The sequence below is a fragment of the Eubalaena glacialis genome, chromosome 11 (genome assembly GCF_028564815.1).
Source record: "Eubalaena glacialis isolate mEubGla1 chromosome 11, mEubGla1.1.hap2.+ XY, whole genome shotgun sequence".
In the NCBI taxonomy this organism is placed as follows: Eukaryota; Metazoa; Chordata; class Mammalia; order Artiodactyla; family Balaenidae; genus Eubalaena; species Eubalaena glacialis.
In genome coordinates, this window is record NC_083726.1 from 101,145,909 (window position 1) to 101,164,494 (window position 18,586).

The following is an 18,586-nucleotide window of genomic DNA, read 5'->3' on the forward strand; positions in this document are numbered from 1 at the left end:
AGCAATTTGTTCCCTTTGTTCATTCATTCATTCTACAAATATTTATTTATTTACTTATTGGCCGCGCTGCATATGGGATTTTAGTTCCCCAACCAGGGATCGAACCCGCACCCCCTACAGTGGAAACGCAGTCTTACCCTCTGGACCGCCAGGGAAGACCCCACAAATATTTATTTTTAATTAAATTTTTTATTTGATAAATTTGACATGTAACATTTTGTAAATTTAAGGTGTACATGTTACTTTGATACATTTATATATTGTACTATGATTGCCACTGAAGCTATATTTATCACATTACATCATTATCGTGCAATATCATTGTCTATATTCATTACACTCACAAATAGCGATTGAGCATCAACTCTGTGCCAGACACGGTTCTACATACTAGGGACAGAGCAGCAAACAGGTCTGTGCTCTCACGGAGCTTACTTTCCCTTGGGGAAGAAACTCGATAAACAAAGAATGTACCATATTCCCTCAGGATCCACAGGGGACTGGTTCCAGGATCCCCCCAAGGACACCAAAATCTGCGGAGGCTCAAGCACCTTATATAAAATGGTGCAGTATTTGCATATAACCTAGCCCGTATACTTTAAATCATCTCTAGATTAGTTATAATACTTAACAGAATGTAAATGCTACATAAATAGTTGCTGGTGTGAGACAAATTCCAGTGTTGTGTTTTGGAACTTTCTGGAATTTTTTTTCTAAGTATCTTTGATCTGTGGTTGGTTGAATCCGAGGATGCAGAACCGTGGATATGGAGGGCCGACTACAAGACAGTGGGAGAGGGCTATGCTAAGATAAGTGACTGACTGAAGGCTGGATGGCCAAGAAAAGTCCTAAGGAGGTAACATTTAAGCACTGGCTTGAACAACAGCAGAGAAGGTGGAAAAGAAACCCAAACAGAGTGGACAGTGTGAAGGCTCCAAGGCCGCCATATGTAAAGAGAAGAAAGAAGGCCCAGGACTAGAGTGTGGTGGGCGAGAGGAAGGGCTGAGAGATGAGGTGTGACAGGTCGCAGGTCCACTGGTGTCGGATTTATGAGCCAGAGAAGGAGCTCTGGATTTTATTCTAAGTGCTATGGAAAGCTGCTCAAAGGCTGTGATGTGATACGATTTGTACATCTGTACATTTTAAGAAGAGGCCTTTGGCTACAGCATGGAGAATGGATTGTAAAGGGTCAAGAAGAGAAGCGAAAACAGTTGAGAGGCCACTGGAATTGTCTGGGTGAGAAGTGATGGTGGCACAGCTGGGAGGTACAGCAGAGAGAGAGAGAAGTGGGCAGATCTGGGATGCTTTTCGGGTGGAGGAAGCGTCAACAGAGCCTGCTGATAGATTGGAGGTTGCGGGTAGGTGGGTAAGTGAAGGAAAGAGAGAAATTAAGGAGGGTGCAAAGATTTTATTGTTCTTCTGATTATGTCCATGAGACACTATGTGGTGAGGTCAGTAGGTGGAGAAGGGGGACAAGGTCTGGCTGGAGATGTGGGTTTATGGGTGACTGGCAAATGGTGTGCAAAGTGCCTTGGAAGTGAATGAGGTGACGGAAAAGGGAACACAGGACAGACGCTGAGCCTTCATCAATCCACAACGCTTATTACAGGTGCTTGGAATATGGGTGAAAAAGTCAGACCCTTGCCCTCATGGAGTTTACACTCTCTCAGAGAAGACAGATACAACATAACAAATAAGTAAACTGTGGCGTATGACAGGGCGGGTAAGTGCTATGTAAAAAAGAAAAAATAGAGGAATCAGGGGTGTGGCTAGGGTGGTGGAGCTAAATGGGGGTCTGGGTGAGCTCATTCAAAGGATGAGATGTGCACGAAGGGCCAGGCTGAGGGAAAGGGCAGTGCAAAGGCCCTGAGGTAGGAATAAGTAAGACCTAAAGTATCACTGGCATATCTGAAGAATGGCAGGGAAACCAGTGTGGCTGGAACAGAAGAAGAAGAGCCAGCAAGGAGTGCCCAGAAAAGCAGCATGAAACCCAAAAGTACATGATGTCACGGAAGCCAAGGGGGAAAGGGTGTCAAGGACCAACTATGCTGAACGCTGGCAAGGGTATGAGTAAGACCAGAACAAAGAGGTTCTTAATGCTGGAAGTGCAGTGTGGAGCCAGTAGAGAAGAAAGCCATCTCTATGGAAGAGCAGGGAAGGAGGTCTGGCTGGCAGGCGGTATATTCACTTCTAAATGTAATAATAAGACAGGTTCTCAGGACTTAACGATCTGCCACAGCCATCAAATAAGGATTTAAAAATTTTAATAACGTCAACATCATCAATCAATTCTGGAATCCAGAAAGCCCATTTTGCTTATTTTCTCATTCTATTAATTACAAACCACTCAAAAATTACTACTGTATTTCTCAAAAAAAAACACCAAAAAACCAAAACTTAAAAAAAAGAAAAGAAAACAGTACAGATGAACCGGTTTGCAGGGCAGAAATTGAGACACAGATGTAGAGAACAAATGTATGGACACCAAGGGGGGGAAGCAGCCGGGGGTAGGGGGTGGTGGTGGGATGAATTGGGAGATTGGGACTGACATGTATACACTGACGTGTATAAAATGGATAACTAATAAGAACCTGCTATATATATATATTAAAAAAAAAAGCATGCCACAACAAAATCCATGGAACCAAATTTCCAATCCAGCAGTTAGTGTGAATAATTTATCTATGTGTTCTTTCCATAGCCCATCTAACTCCCTATCAAATAACTACAGTTGACCCTTGAACACAGAAGGTGTTAGAGGCACCTACCCTCCACACAGTCAAAAATCTGCATATAACTTTACAGTCAGCCCTCTGTATCTGCAGTTCTGCATCTATGGATTCAACCAACTGCTGATCGTGTAGTACTATAGTATATATTTACTGAAAAAAATCCATGTATAAGTGGACCCATGCAGTTTAAACCTGTGTTGTTCAAGGGTCAGCTGTACATCATGAACCTTATTATTCCTTTAAGTTTGAAGTAAATGTGGTAAATCCTTTAAAATGCATTTACATTTAGATATCTTTGTTCACTATATCATTCACATTTAGTCTTAAAAATTGAACATAATAAAGGTCATTTTATTCTGTGCTATATTAAAAAAAAAAAGGAAGAAAGAAAACAGAGAAAAAGAGCTAAAAACTCATAAGCCAGAGAAGCAGCTTCAACAGCAATATGGTACCAACCTGCTGAGAATCATTGCAGGTATTGTGGATATATGACCAATCTTTCATTTGCACAAGAATACTGTCAGATAACTACCATATGACCCAGCAATCCCACTACTGGGAATATACCCTGAGAAAACCATAATTCAAAAAGATACATGTACCACAATGTTCACTGCAGCACTATTCACAATAGCCAGGACATGGAAGCAACCTAAGTGTCCATCGACAGATGAATGGATAAAGAAGATGTGGCACATATATACAATGGAATATTACTCAGCCATAAAAAGAAACGACTGAGTTATTTGTAGTGAGGTGGATGGACCTAGAGTCTGTCATACAGAGTGAAGTTAGTCAGAAAGAGAAAAACAAATACCATACGCTAACACATATATATGGAATCCAAAAAAAAAAAAAAAAAAAAGGTTCTGAAGAACCTAGGGGCAGGACAGGAATAAAGACACAGACGTGGAGAATGGACTTGAGGACACGGGGAGGGGGAATGGTAAGCTGGGACGAAGTGAGAGAGTGGCATGGACATATATATACTACCAAATGTAAAATAGATAGCTAGTGGGAAGCAGCTGCATAGCACAGGGAGACCAGCTTGGTGCTCTGTGACCACCTAGAGGGGTGGGATAGGGAGGGTGGGAGGGAGATGCAAGAGGGAAGAGATATGGGGATATATGTATATGTACAGCTGATTCACTTTGTTATAAAGCAGAAACTAACATACCATTGTAAAGCAATTATACTCCAATAAAGATGTTAAAAAAAAAAAGAATACTGTCAGATAGATTTACTACCACATCCTATATGAGGAAAAAAGTGAAACAGACAGAGGTTGCCCACAGTCTCACTGCTAGGAAATTGAGGGAAGGGGTTAGAAGGAGTTCATGTCTTCTCTCCTCTGCCACCTCGTGTCTCTCTCCTATTTATATGTACCTAAAACAAGAGGCAGACAGGGTAGGTTTTCTTCTTGCTTTGTAAGACACTCTTGCTAGATAAGACATGATAAGTGTTTAATTTTCGTTTTATTTTTTCCCCTTGCTCCCTCCTATCCATCTATCCATCCACCCCCTCTTCTATCATTTATAAATATGTACCAGTGTCTGCTATATACAAATAGCCACTCTGCACACGAAGTCCTATTGCATTTTAGAAAAGTTCATTTTCTAAAAAAAAATAAAAATAAAAAAAGACCTTCCAAAATAAGCATCACTGCTGTATAAAAAGTATAATTAACCAATATATCAACAATGATGGTAAACTGTGATCTTCATTTAAATAAATTACTAAAATGACACCAGGAATTAGGTTATCTTAATGTTCTTTTGGAAAAATTACTTCCTGACAGTTTGTGGCTCAAATTTTTTCACCACATAGATTTAACAATATATACGATTTTACAGCTTAATGACCTATGACAAATCAACTCTAAAAATCACCTTTCTGTGGTAATTTAAAACATCTGCTTGAAATAGCAGATCCCTAAAAAATTTTAAATCAGAATTGACATACAAAACGTAATCTGTTGACAAATGAGCAAAGAAGAACACTTTTCAAGGAGTTTAAGAAAGGGTTACAAGACTTCATGACACAGAAACAAAATCCTATTCAAGAAATTAGACTCAATAAAATACCATTTAAGGTCGTAGAAGAACATAACTATGGCTTTTCAAAGATCATCTAGACTCACAGATACACTTCAGTTGTCTCAGTTAGTGTAGGTAAGGCAAACACCAGATGCTCCTTAGGCAAAGTTACATAAATAGCAACCAAGAGGGAAAACAAGATGCCAAGAGTCGAAAGGATACTCAACAGGAATGGCTGCATAAATTAAAGTATCTGTACTATGGAACAGGTCGTGCACCTGTCAAAAAGAACAGGGCAGAACTGTGTGTCCCATCCTGGCAGGTGTCTCTGGTGCACGTACATCATCCCAGAAGCAGGTGAGAGAACAGTGGCTGTTGGCAGCATGGGTGAAGTGACTTTCATGTTTTATTGATACTTTGTACCCTCTTTTGTGCTATGTAAATTGTTTTCCACAGCATATATCAGTTATGCAATTAACTGATAAAAAGGGAAAAAAGGAAATGATAAAGGGAAAAAGAGATGGGAAGAAGGGAAAACAGAAAGGAAACCAACAGGAGCCAGAAGCAAGGTGACAGGTACCCAGGCGAGCAGCGTGGTGTGGAGAGACCCGAGCGAGATGCCCCCAGATTCAAGCCCTAGTCCTGCTACTAAATGTGGGCAACTTAAACTCTCTAAGCTTCAGTTTACTCGTGTGCTGAGTGAAGATAACGTTATTTCTTACCCTATAGAGTTACTGTGAGCATTAAAGGAGCTAATTTTTGAAATGTACCTGACACAATGCCTGGCCCAGTGTAAGTACCCAATAAATGGTAGCTGTTAATTTCAGAGAATACTAAAATAACTTCACCTCTAAATCTTTTCTTCTTTATACCATAATCTTAAAGTATATTATATTTGGTATAAATTCTTTTCACTAGTTTAGAAAAGTAGTTTTTAATAATGACCATAAAACCAATCCAGTTGGAGAATATATGCTGCTGGTACTATTAGAAATATATTGCAACCCTTGCACATAAGTACCTAGCATCTTGTCCTCACTCGTCTGACCCTGAGCCCTAAACTTTGTGCTTCTTACCCAGAAATTTCATTCTTCAGTTTGTCTGCAGCATATTATAAGACTGATAAGTACCTGTATCTCTTCAAGTCATCCTGCAGTAGATGGGTAGAAAATGGGTATTACTCAGGGGCATGTTCTTAAGACTATATTTTCATGTTAAAAAAAAAAAAAAAAGGAAATAAAACTCTTATCATAAACCAGAATAGATTTCCAAGTAAATAATAACACTCCTCACTTCCAATTCAGAGTAAGAAACTGATAAAAAATTTTAAATTGCTTTTTCACAATAACCTAATTCAGTCAACATAATGTTCACATTTGTTTTTCAAATGTTGGCCTCATGTGTTCCCCCACGAGCCCCATGTGAAGCTCATGAATTATCCTAATAAACAAAGTCTTGCCTAAAGAAGCATTATTCTTGTGAATCTCACTATATTCTACCCCTCTTCTAATTATTAAGACTTTTCTTCTAAAAAAAATTAAAAACACTTAACACTGCACCTTCTTTTGTGTTTGTAAGTCCACTTACATGCTACGGTCCTTGGAATATATGCATCTCATCAACACTACAAAACCTAACCTTGTATTTAAAAGTCTAAAATCTAAATCTAGAGCAGGGGTCAACAAACTTATTCTGCAAAGGACAGCAAATATTTTAGGCTTTGTGGACCAAACAGTCTTGGTCACAATGATCACCTCTGCTGTTGTAGTGAGAAAGCAGTCATAGACAACATGTAAACAAATGGATGTGGCTGCATTCCAATAAAACTTTATTTACAAAAAAAGGCAGCAGGCTGGCTTTGGTCCACAGGCCACTGTTGCCAACTCCTAATCTAGAGCAGCAATTAAGTGAAATGTGTATGACAGTCTTCTAACTACTCCGTAAAAATTTAGTGACACATGTCTCTGGACCAATCAGTTGATGGGTCATTTTACTTATTTAATGATTAGCATTACTAATTTTACTAAATTATTTTCTATCCTTATTAATTCCATTTAGATTCTTCCCAATATTTAACTAATTTTTCATAATTCTGCACTTTAAATATAACTTGCTTAATGATTCAGTATTTCCTCATGAATCCCATTTTCTAAAATTTATCATTTTTATACCTTTGGATTCTCTCCAAATTTCCCTGAAAAGTAGAAACGTCAGCACTTCTCTGCAAATGAAATGCCTTACAAAATTAAAAAATAAAACAAGCATTTACATGTTTCCTTTTCCCTTCATTAAAAAATCAAGGCAATGATTAATAAAGATATTCTTTTAAGGAATGGTAGCCAGCCTCTAAGATAGCCAAGGATCCTCACCTCCTGGTACTCACACCTATGTATCGTACCTCCTTGGGTTTCTGTCTTGGTCTTTAGGATGGCTCGCTCTGGACAAAGCCAGCTGCCATGTCACAAGAGGCACGTAACCTGGTGGAGAGGTCCACGTGGAGAGAAACCAACTGGCCAGTCCCAACTTGCTAGCCATGTGACCCTCCATCCCCAGCTTCCAAGCCCCAGCCAACATCAAACTAAAACCTCATAAGACACCCTGAGCCAGAACTGCCCTACCGAGCAGCTCCAGAATTCCTGCCCTGCAGGAACTGTGGATGACAAGAAATGGTTATTGTACAAAGGTCTGGAGTGATTTGAAGTCACAGGGGATGCTCCTCATCTGATTAGGTTACAGTTTAGCTTATTTTGTATAACTGTTTTGGTCAGTGGCAGCTGCAGTTGATAAACAAGCATCTCCTGTCTTGCAATAGGATGGGTTTACGGGACGAGACTGATATTAGCAACAGCTGATTTGGCTGTACAGTAGTAATGACTGCTGTGCTGTGTTTCTTCAACAGTAACTTGACACTTGCTGGGCGGAAAGCTGTGTGCCAGACGATCAAAGTAGTTGATTTCTACAAACTGGCAGATGACCCACAATAACAGTTACATCCAAAAAACAATCCTTACTTCACTCCTATTCTTGCCTATGTGAATCTCACTGTTTCCCAAGGCAGTATTTTTAAACCCTGGTCTGACCCATTAGAGGATAATGAAATGCAGTTAATGGGATGCTTTCTGCCAGCACTTTAAAATAATGACACAGAAGAGAAGGTACAGGTAGTAAGGGGAAAATAATTTTTCATTTCGGTTTTATATAAAGAAATGTATTTGTATGTGAACACTGGGTCACGTAATAATATGTATTTCTTGTTGTAGATAATGGTCAAAAAAGTTTAACACCAGTGACATAAAATGCCAAATACATTAACATCCTAGAAAACTAATGAGTCACCATACTCTCCCAGTTCTCACCATCTTGCTCTCCTTTTCCAACTTCTCTTCTGACTGCCTGTTAAAAACCTGGGCTTCACCGCTCATTTTGTTTTCACATTGATATTTTAAAATCCATGTGGAAATCGGCTTTTTCCTAACTTCAGTTCTGTCCATCTTGAGGGCTGGGAATAGGGAAGTCCCTTTTCCTTGGGGACATCCCTTTTGAAACACACTCAGTGGCTGTCTCGAAAGAGTAAGGCAAGCAAGAAGAGGAAGATTGCATAGGGAACCTGAAATGACCCTGAGATCACTGGGACTTCTGACCAAATGAATCACCTTCACTTTCCCAACATGCTAGAAATAATCAGATACGCTGGGCTTATAAGTTGATTTTTAACTCTGTAATGTCCCAGCAACAATTATATTTTCCACACGGTGAACGTTCCCGTTGTTATTACTAATATGCAGTAGGTAAAAGCTCTCTGCTTTTATGACAAGGGCTGCAGACAGAGGACATATCTTCCAGGCAGAAGTATCTTCCAGTGCTCTCTTCTGTAGTGCCTGGTACAGGCTTTGCATAAAGCTGATCAAAGAATGAATGTTTTTTTTAAAGGCATTTATTTTGGTAAATAAAAAATAAATTTATCCACTCAACAGATAATTCACTTACTAATTTGTAATGCTTCAAGAGGAAGGCATTATTATCCATGAGGAAGTTTTCCTAGCATTAAGGCAGTATTTCTACCACTGAAAACATAAATACTAGAGCCAAACATTTCTTAAAACTGTCTAATAGGAGGGAAGATTTCAAGATGACTACAAAATGAGACAGGATGAACAAACAAGCTCAGGGTGGTGATGGCTGCACTGTGAACTGATGATTTTCTTTCTATCAAAAAGGCACAATGAAGCTTCAGAAAAGCTCTGGGAAAAATGATACTAAGAGTAAGACTGAGGAGACCTTCAAGATGGCAGAGGAGTAAGACGCGGAGATCGCCTTCCTCCCCACAAATACATCAGAAATACATCTACACGTGGAACAGCTCCTACAGAAGATCTACTGAACGCTGGCAGAAGACCTCAGACCTCCCAAAAGGCAAGAAAATCCCCACGTACCTGGGTAGGGCAAAAGAAAAAAGAAAAAACAGAGACAAAAGAATAGGGACGGGACCTGCACCTCGGGGAGGGAGCTGTGAAGGAGGAAAGGCTTCCACACACTAGGAAGGCCCTTCGCGGGCGGAGATTGCGGGTGGTGGAGGGGGGCAGCTTCAGAGCCATGGAGGAGAGCGCAGCAACAGGGGTGCAGAGGGCAAAGTGCAGAGATTCCTGCACAGAGGATCGGTGCCGACCAGCACTCACCAGCCCAAGAGGCTTGTCTGTTCCCCGGCCGGGGCGGGCGGGGGCTGGAAGCTGAGGCTCGGGCTTCGGAGTTCAGATCCCAGGGAGAGGACTGGGGTTGGCTGCGTGAACACAGCCTGAAGGGGGCTAGTACGCCACAGCTAGCTGGGAGGGAGTCCGGGAAAACGTATGGAACTGCCTAAGAGGCAAGAGACCATTGTTTCCAGGTGCGCGAGGAGAGGGGATTCACGGCACCGCCTAAACGAGCTCCAGAGACGGGGATGGACCACTAACACTGCCGCCAAGAAGCCTGTGTGCAAGCACAGGTCACTATCCACACACACGCCCCCAGGAGCCTGCACAGCACGCCACTGCCAGGGTCCCGTGATCCAGGGACAACTTCCCCGGGAGAACACACGGCGCCTCAGGCTGTTGCAACGTCACGCTGGCCTCTGCTGCCGCAGGCTCGCCCTACACTCCAATTATGACTACTGTACCCCTCCCTCTCCCCAGCCTGAGTGAGCAAGAGAGCCCTAATCAGCCTCTGCTTTAACCCTCTCCTGTCTGGGTGGGGAACAGATGCCCTCAGGCAACCTACACACAGAGGCGGGGCCAAAACCAAAGCTGAACCCCAGGAGCTGTGCAAACAAAGAAGAGAAAGGGAAATCTCTCCCAGCAGCCTCAGGAGCAGCGGATTAAGTCCCCACAATCAACCTGATGTACCCTGCATCTGTGGAATACCTGAATAGACAACGAATCATCCCAAAATTGAGGCGGTGGACTTTGGGAGCAACTGCAGACTTGGGGTTTGCTGTCTCTGCGTCTGATATGTTTCTGGTTTTATGTTTATCTTAGTTTAGCTCTTAGTGCTTGTTATTACTGGTGGATTTGTTTATTGGTTTGGTTGCTCTCTTCCTTTTTTTAAAAATTTTTTTCCCTTTTTTCTCTTTTTGTGAGTGTGTGTGTGTATGTGTGGGTGTATGTTTGTGTGATTTTGTCTATTTAGGTTTGCTTTTACCATTTGTAATAGGGTTCTGTCTTTTTTTTAAGTTTTTGTTGGTGGTGTATTTTTGTTTGTTTTTTCTTTTTATGAGTGTGTGTGTGTACATCTCTTTGTGTGATTTTGTCAGTTTAGTTTTGCTTTTACCATTTGGTTTGAGGTTCTATCTGTTTGTTTTTATGTTTGTTTGTTTGTTTTTTTCTTCCTTTTCTTCTGAGCTGTGCAGCTGGCAGGGTCTCGGTGCTCCGGCCTGGTGTCGGGACTGAGCCTCCGAGGTGGGAGAGCCGAGTCCAGGACATTGGACCACCAGAGACCTCCCAGCCCCACATAATATCAATCAGCGAGAGCTCTTCCAGAGATCTCCATCTCAACACTAAGACCCAGCTCCAACCAATGGCTAGTAAACTCCAGTGCTGGATGCCCCATGCCAAACAACGAGCAAACTAAACAGGAACACAACCCCACCCGTTAGCAGCGAGGTTGCCTACAAGTCATACCAAGTTCACAGACACCCCAAAACATACCACCGGACACGGCCCTGACCACCAGAAGGTCAAGATCCAGCCCCACCCACCAGAACACAGGAACCAGTCCCCTCCACCAAGAAGCCTACACAAGCCACTGAACCAACCTCACCCACTGGGGGCAGACACCAAAAGCAACGGGAACTATGAACCTGCAGCCTGTGAAAAGGAGACCCCAAACACAGTAAGTTAAACAAAATGAGAAGACAGAGAAAAATGCAGCAGATGAAGGAGCAAGGTAAAAACCCACCAGACCAAACAAATGAAGAGGAAATATAGGAAGACTACCTGAAAAAGAACTCAGAGTAATGATAGTAAAGATGATCCAAAATCTTGGAAATAGAATGGAGAAAATACAAGAAACGTTTTAACAAGGACCTAGAAGAACTAAAGAGCAAACAAAAAATGATGAACAACACAATAAATTAAATTAAAAATTCTCTAGAAGGAATCAGTAGCAGAATAACTGAGGCAGAAAAACGGATACGTGACCTGGAAGATAAAATAGTGGAAATAACTACCACAGAGCAGAAAAAAGAAATAAGAACGAAAAGAATTGAGGACAGTCTCAGAGACCTCTGGGACAACATTAAATGCACCAACATTCGAATTATAAGGGTCCCAGAAGAAAAATAGAAAAAGAAAGGGTCTGAGAAAATATTTGAAGAGATTATAGTTGAAAACTTCCCTAACTTGGGAAAGGAAATAGTCAATCAAGTCCAGGAAGTGCAGAGAGTCCCATACGGGATAAATCCAAGGAGAAACACGCCAAGACACATATTAATCAAACTATCAAAAATTAAAAACAAAGAAAAAATATTAAAAGCAGCCAGGGAAAAACAACAAATAACATACAAGGGAATCCCCACAAGGTTAACAGCTGATCTTTCAGCAGAAACTCTGCAAGCCAGAAGGGACTGGCAGGACATATTTAAAGTGATGAAAGGGAAAAACCTACAACCAAGATTACTCTACCAGCAAGGATCTCATTCAGATTCGACACAGAAATTAAAACCTTTACAGACAAGCAAAAGCTAAGAGAATTCAGCACCACCAAACCAGCTTTACAACAAATGCTAAAGGAACTTCTCTAGGCAGGAAACACAAGAGAAGGAAAAGACCTACAAAAACAAACCCAAAACAATTAAGAAAATGGTAATAGGAACATACACATCAATAATTACCTTACATGTAAATGGATTAAATGCTCCCACCAAAAGACACAGACTGGCTGAATGGATACAAAAACAAGACCTGTATATATGCTGTCCACAAGAGACCCACTTCAGACCTAGGGACACATACAGACTGACAGTGACAGGATTGGAAAAGATATTCCATGCAAATGGAAATCAAAAGAAAGCTGGAGCAGCAATACTCACATCAGACAAAATAGACTTTAAAATAAAGACTATTAAAAAAGACAAAGAAGGACACTACATAATGATCAAGGGCTCAATCCAAGAAGAAGATATAACAACTGTGAATATTTATGCACCCAACATAGGAGCACCTCAATACGTAAGACAAATGCTAACAGCCACAAAAGGGGAAATCGACAGTAACACAATAATAGTGGGGGACTTTAACACCCCACTTTCACCAATGGACAGATCATCTAAAATGAAAATAAATAAGGAAACACAAGCTTTAAATGACACATTAGACCAGATGGACTTAATTGATATTTATAGGACAGTCCATCCAAAATCCACAGCATACACTTTCTTCTCAAGTGCACATGGAACATTCTCCAGGACAGATCATATCTTGGGTCACAAATCAAGCCTTGGTAAATTTAAGAAAAGTGAAATCATATCATGTATCTTTTCCGACCACGATGCCCTGAGACTAGATATCAATTACAGGAAAAAAAACTGTAAAAAATACAAACATATGGAGGCTAAACAGTATGCTACTAAATAACCAAGAGATTCCTGAAGAAATCACAGAGGAAATCAAAAAATACCTACAGAAAAATGACAATGAATACACGATGACCCAAAACCTATGGGATGCAGCAAAAGCAGTTCTAAGAGGGAAGTTTATAGCAATACAATCCTACCTCAAGAAACAAGAAAAGTGCTCGCCTCGGCAGCACATACACTAAAATTGGAATGATATAGAGAAGATTAGCATGGCCCCTGCGCAAGGATGACATGCAAATTCATAAAGCGTTCCACATTTTTGATATATGGAAAATGTAAGAATTTAATATAGTCCCTTGATAATGTTTATTAAAAACTAATAGTAAAGTCAAGTATAAAGATTCCTTTACAAGTATATGATTGTTTTATTAAAAAAAAAAGTTAAAAAAAGAAACAAGAAAAATCTCAAAATACAACCTAAACTTACACCTAAAGCAATTAGAGAAAGAAGAACAAAAAAACCCCAAAGTTAGCAGAAGGAAAGAAATCATAAAGATAAGATCAGAAATAAATGAAAAAAAAATGAAGGAAACAATAGCAAAGATCAATACAACTAAAAGCTGGTTCTCTGAGAAGATAAACAAACTTGATAAACCTTTAGCCAGACTCATCAAGAAAAAAAGGGAGAAGACTCAAATCAATAGAATTAGAAATGAAAAAGGAGAAGTAACAACTGACACTGCAGAAATACAAAGGATCTTGAGAGACTACTACAAGCAACTGTATGCCAATAAAATGTACAACCTGGAAGAAATGGACAAATTCTTAGAAAAGTACAACCTTCCAAGACTGAACCAGGAAGAAACAGAAAGTATAAACAGACCAATCACAAGCACTGAAATTGAAACTCTGATTAAAAATCTTCCAACAAACTAAAGCCCAGGACCAGATGGCTTCACAGGTGAATTCTTTCCAACAGTTAGAGTAAAGCTAACACCTATCCTTCTCAAACTCTTCCAAAACATAGCAGAGGGAGGAACACTCCCAAACTCATTCTAGGAGGCCACCATCACCCTGATACCAAAACCAGACAAAGATGTCACAGAAAAAAAAAACTACAGGCCAATATCACTGATGAACATAGATGTAAAAATCCTCAACAAAATACTAGCAAACAGAATCCAACAACACATTAAAAGGATCATACACCATGATCAAGTGGGGTTTATCCCAGGGATGCAAGGATTCTTCAATATATGCAAATCAATCCATGTGATACAATATGGTCAATGAAATAAGTTCTAAAGGAAATAATCTCAATGTATAATATATTATCATCTATCCTTTTGCCGTTGGGGATTACAAACTTATTAATATATTAATTTCATGAGTCATATCTGCAAAATAAGACCTTAAAGATAAACAAACATTATAGGCTACTATAGTTATTCCATGGAAACATGTATTCTAGGTTGGCTATTACCAGAAGCATCAATAAAATTGCATAGCTAGAAATACCATTTCTAATATGATTTGTTTCTATAATGGTATTGAAACCATGACATGAAAACCAGATCAACAGAATTCTAATATTTTAAATTGTTTATATCCTCCCATATTTTCCTTTCCCATCCATTTACAATGCTGAAAGTAGCACTGCTGTACTTTCAAAATGAACATACCAACATAAAAACAGATTTTACTTATGAAAACATGTATTAAGGTGGGATGGAAAACGGGGAGGAAAATTACTTGGGGGGAAGGTAGCAGAGAGGAGTGGCAACTTTAATCTTCCTTTCTAATTTTACTTCAAAGACCCGATATTCTTAATACTAAAGTAAGATTCTGTTCTAGACACTTTACTCTCAGCTCTGCTCACATCCGTGCTTAGTAACCTAGCAATGTTTAAACCTGCATATGCATGAGGTGGCCACACTTTCCTTACCACCCGATCATCTGTATTTCTGCCATTTTTCATCACAACCTTGTAGAGGCTAGCAGCGTTCTGACAGACTGTAGATCCAAAACGGTGCTCACTGCTCCAATTAAAATATGTAAGCAATTTGACAAAGAACCTTTGAGAAACAAGCAGCCATCACTAAGCATCCTCTCTGCAGAAATACTTCTCACCACTGAGTGGCACAGAAACAGAAACAGATCACAGATTTAAAAAATGAAAATGTTTGTCTCACGTTCATAAAAATTTGTTCTCATGAGACTCATTTCTAAGTGCTCCGTTTAAAAGCGTTAGCTTGGGAGCACTGAGAACTTATCGGCATTCACCCAGGGGAATGAAGAATGAAATTAAAGTGAAGATGAGCTGGTCTAATTTTTCAACCCTTTATTTCACTCTAAAATACTTCCATTTGAAGATTTACTAGTATCTTCTTCGTATGGGCCCAAATTCCCTGACAGAGGCTCACAAACATGAGGTTGTTAACACGTGGTGGCCCCCAGTGATTCTCACCTCCTGGTAGTCAAGCCCTACGCAGTCCTCTTGCCTCACCTGTAAGGCGAGGTCATTGAAGACACTGAGGTCTCCCTCTTGTTCTCTCTTGAATCGCTCACTCCGGGGGAAGCCAAGCACCATGACCTAAAGAGCTGTGGCCTCCCACCGATCAGGATGGACTTGGAAGCATATCCTAGCCTTAGCCAAGCGTTCAGGCGACTACAGCCCTGACCAACATCTTGATCGCATTCCCCTAAGAGACGGTGCCAGACCACCCAGCTAGGTCACTTCCGTAATTCCTGACTCTCAGAAACTCTGAGATATTAAATGCTTACTGTTTTAAGCTGTTAAGTTTCGATGTAATTTGTTAGGCAGCAAGAGAGAACTAAGGTACAATACTTCTTTATTTTTCATCCATCACATGTACAACCAATTTGAAGCTCAGTAGGCCTAGAAATGTTAGATGCAGATAGGAAAACACTTTGCAACCCAAATATGGAGGCAGAAAGTCAGATCTAGACACATCGAAAGCATGCCTTTGTAATTCCATTTCAAAGACCTCACATGTGTAAACTGTTGCTACTGAAGCCCAGAATGCTGCTACACCAGACAAGGCACCATTAGAGTACTGATAAAGGCTGTCATACAGAAGATGCTCATTACATGACTGACCAATCAGTGAATGAATAAACGCAGCAGGAATGAAAGAAATGGATGATGCCAAGGCTGATGAAGAGTCATAGCACACAGATCTTTATAATCACTTGTTTGCAATGTTTCTTTCAACCACCAGAGGGCAGGAATGGCACATTGTTCTTCTTTGACCCACTAGCACTTACAATGCCTAAAGCATGTAGTAGGAAAAAAATATATAAAGTCTGCACAAATGGAGGGACAGAGGAAGGGAGGATGCTTGTTCATAAGTGGGAAGAGATTAAGTCCGACTATAATATCTCAAAAAGCTTCTTGGAGTGTGAGCTGCATTAGAGTACAGGACTTCATATACTAATGTTAATTAGTGCTAATTCATAATTACATAATTTAATACTAAATCATAAATGGTATTTTAGATAGAGAATAAAATAAAAAAGCATGGAGGCTGAGAACATCAGACCAATATCAAGGAACACATGACCAGACCATAGGGAAAGTGGTCTGGGACTCAATTTTAATCTAACCTTTTTACTCTTACTCCTTTTCTTCTACGTACTAACTAGAAATTAGTTGGTATTATTCTCTTATGAAATGTCTCTTTCTACAGAAAACAAGAAATTTAGTATACTGAATTCAGGCACATTCTCAGCTCTCCACAGGTGATTATAATCCAACTTTTTTGTTCTATGTAACCCAAACAAGCATCAGTGTGTGCCTGGGAGAAGCTCCATCCATGGCACGTGCAGTGCCCAGAAAGAAAGAATTACATTGTAAAGCAATTATACTTCAATAAAGATGTTTAAAAAAAAAAAAAAAAAGAAAGAATTACCCTCTCTGTGGCCAGCCTCACTAACTCAACCCAGAGGGCAGATGTCACAATGCCCTTGGAAATCTTTTTATCAGAGCAAGTACTTTCCAACTGCCCTAGTATTTTTAATGTTGCCTTCTAGTAAATAGTTTTTATTGAATTAAATTTTAAAATATCCATCATTTTCAACTGAATTGGAAGCCTACTCCTAATTACAAAATTAGCAAAACCATTTTCCTTTTTCTTCAAGTTACTTAGCTAGAGTCAGGGACGACTTCATATTTTATTTTATGCGGCCTTTGGCAAGTTATGTTGCTTTTATGGTTTATGGTCTTGATTCCTAGATCTAAGATTTATGGTTGGCAAGAATATTTATAAGCCTATAGAGACAGATAATGAATAAAATGGAATCCCAACATTTCCAAAAGGATATCCTTACTGAAAGAAGCTGAAGGAGATAAATGTGTTAACCCTCAATTAATCTAAAAGGCATTAATAAAAATGTCCCATTCCCCTCATCTACAATAAAAAAACAAAATGTTACACGTATGTTTGTAATAAAGATCAAACTGTCCCACGAATGACCATTATAAATTTGTTAATGATAACAATACTGAATCTACATTTGTGGGGCAAATCTTACTGATAATAATTGAACAGAGTAAAGCACTTAATTCTGTTCAGTGGGCCTCTACTTATCTGTAAACCCCTGAATCGTTTGCAGGATTTAAAATACATAAGTACATAGTATTCTTCAGAGGAATGAGAGACTCTTTGAGCCTCAAATGACAGAAAATCCAATTCAAAAGAACTTAAACAAAAGAAGGGAAATTTATTGGCTTAAAAAATGGGAAAGTCCAGGAATCGATCCAGAGACTCAACTCACACGATAAAGGGGTGTGTGTCTGTCTGTCTCAGCTCCACACCCCGCTCCCTCCCCGAGTCTCCTGTCCCATGAGGACAGCTCTAGGCTCACACCTTTACAGCTTCAAATCCAACCAAAGAGATTCTTTTCCTCCAGAGCTTCAGGGAAGTCCCAGGATCAAGTCTCACTGGTCCAGTCACACCACGTGCACATTCCTAAGGTCAGGTGTGCATCAAATACAGGACAAGACCAGGCCTGAGAGCGAGCAGGGAGTTATTTCCCAAGGAAAATACAGGTTAGATTGTCAGGAGAAAGAGGACGATGGGCAGGGAACAAAATAAAGGGACGCCGTCGACGGTACATGGCTTCAAAGAGGCCCCTGGATGCCCTCTCCAAAGTCAAGAACCAGTGTAAAAAAGGCTTAGAGAAGAACATGCACATTTCTAAAACGTTACCTGAAATCTAAGCCTGCACGACACTGACTGGCGGCCTCACCACAGCCGGTGCCTTCCTCGTCCTCCTCCACGTAGGGGCGCTGCACTCCCTCCGCAGAGGCCCCGCCACCTCTTCCCGAAGCACCGGTCTGGCTTCTGACTCTGGGGTTCCAGGAACCTCTCTGACTTTCTCAGGCATTCACTCCCCAGTTTCCTCCCCTCTTTTTCTACCTTATTCTATCACTAGTCTATCTTTTCTGTCACTTCTATTCAAAGGAGTCTCAAATATTCACCTCCGGACCAAAAAAATCCTTAAAAAAATTCCACTCCCACATTGTAAAAAACCAAATATACACCTCAGAACCTAAGTACCGTGCCCCAAATATCCAAAACAAACATCTCCCCTTTAAAACCCAGCCCTTCCTCCCTCTCAGTTATCTGTGTGAGAAATACTCTGATCACCTGTGCTTCAGGATTCAGCTCAAACATCACATCTTCCTTCCGTGAAGCCGTCCCTCCCCGCTCCTGCCCAGGCTGGGGTATGTGCTTTCGGGGCACCCC

General features: G+C 40.3%; 1 protein-coding gene and 1 non-coding gene across 5 annotated transcripts in view; one reads left to right on the forward strand and one right to left on the reverse strand.

Annotated features, from left to right (window-relative positions):
* PLEKHA5 (pleckstrin homology domain containing A5) overlaps nucleotides 1–18,586 on the reverse strand; it is a 233,205-nt gene that overhangs the window by 141,569 nt on the left and 73,050 nt on the right. The window lies entirely within an intron of this gene.
* Nucleotides 13,030–13,136, forward strand: LOC133101882 (U6 spliceosomal RNA). Its single transcript, XR_009702768.1, has one exon. It is a non-coding gene; the product is annotated as a U6 spliceosomal RNA (small nuclear RNA).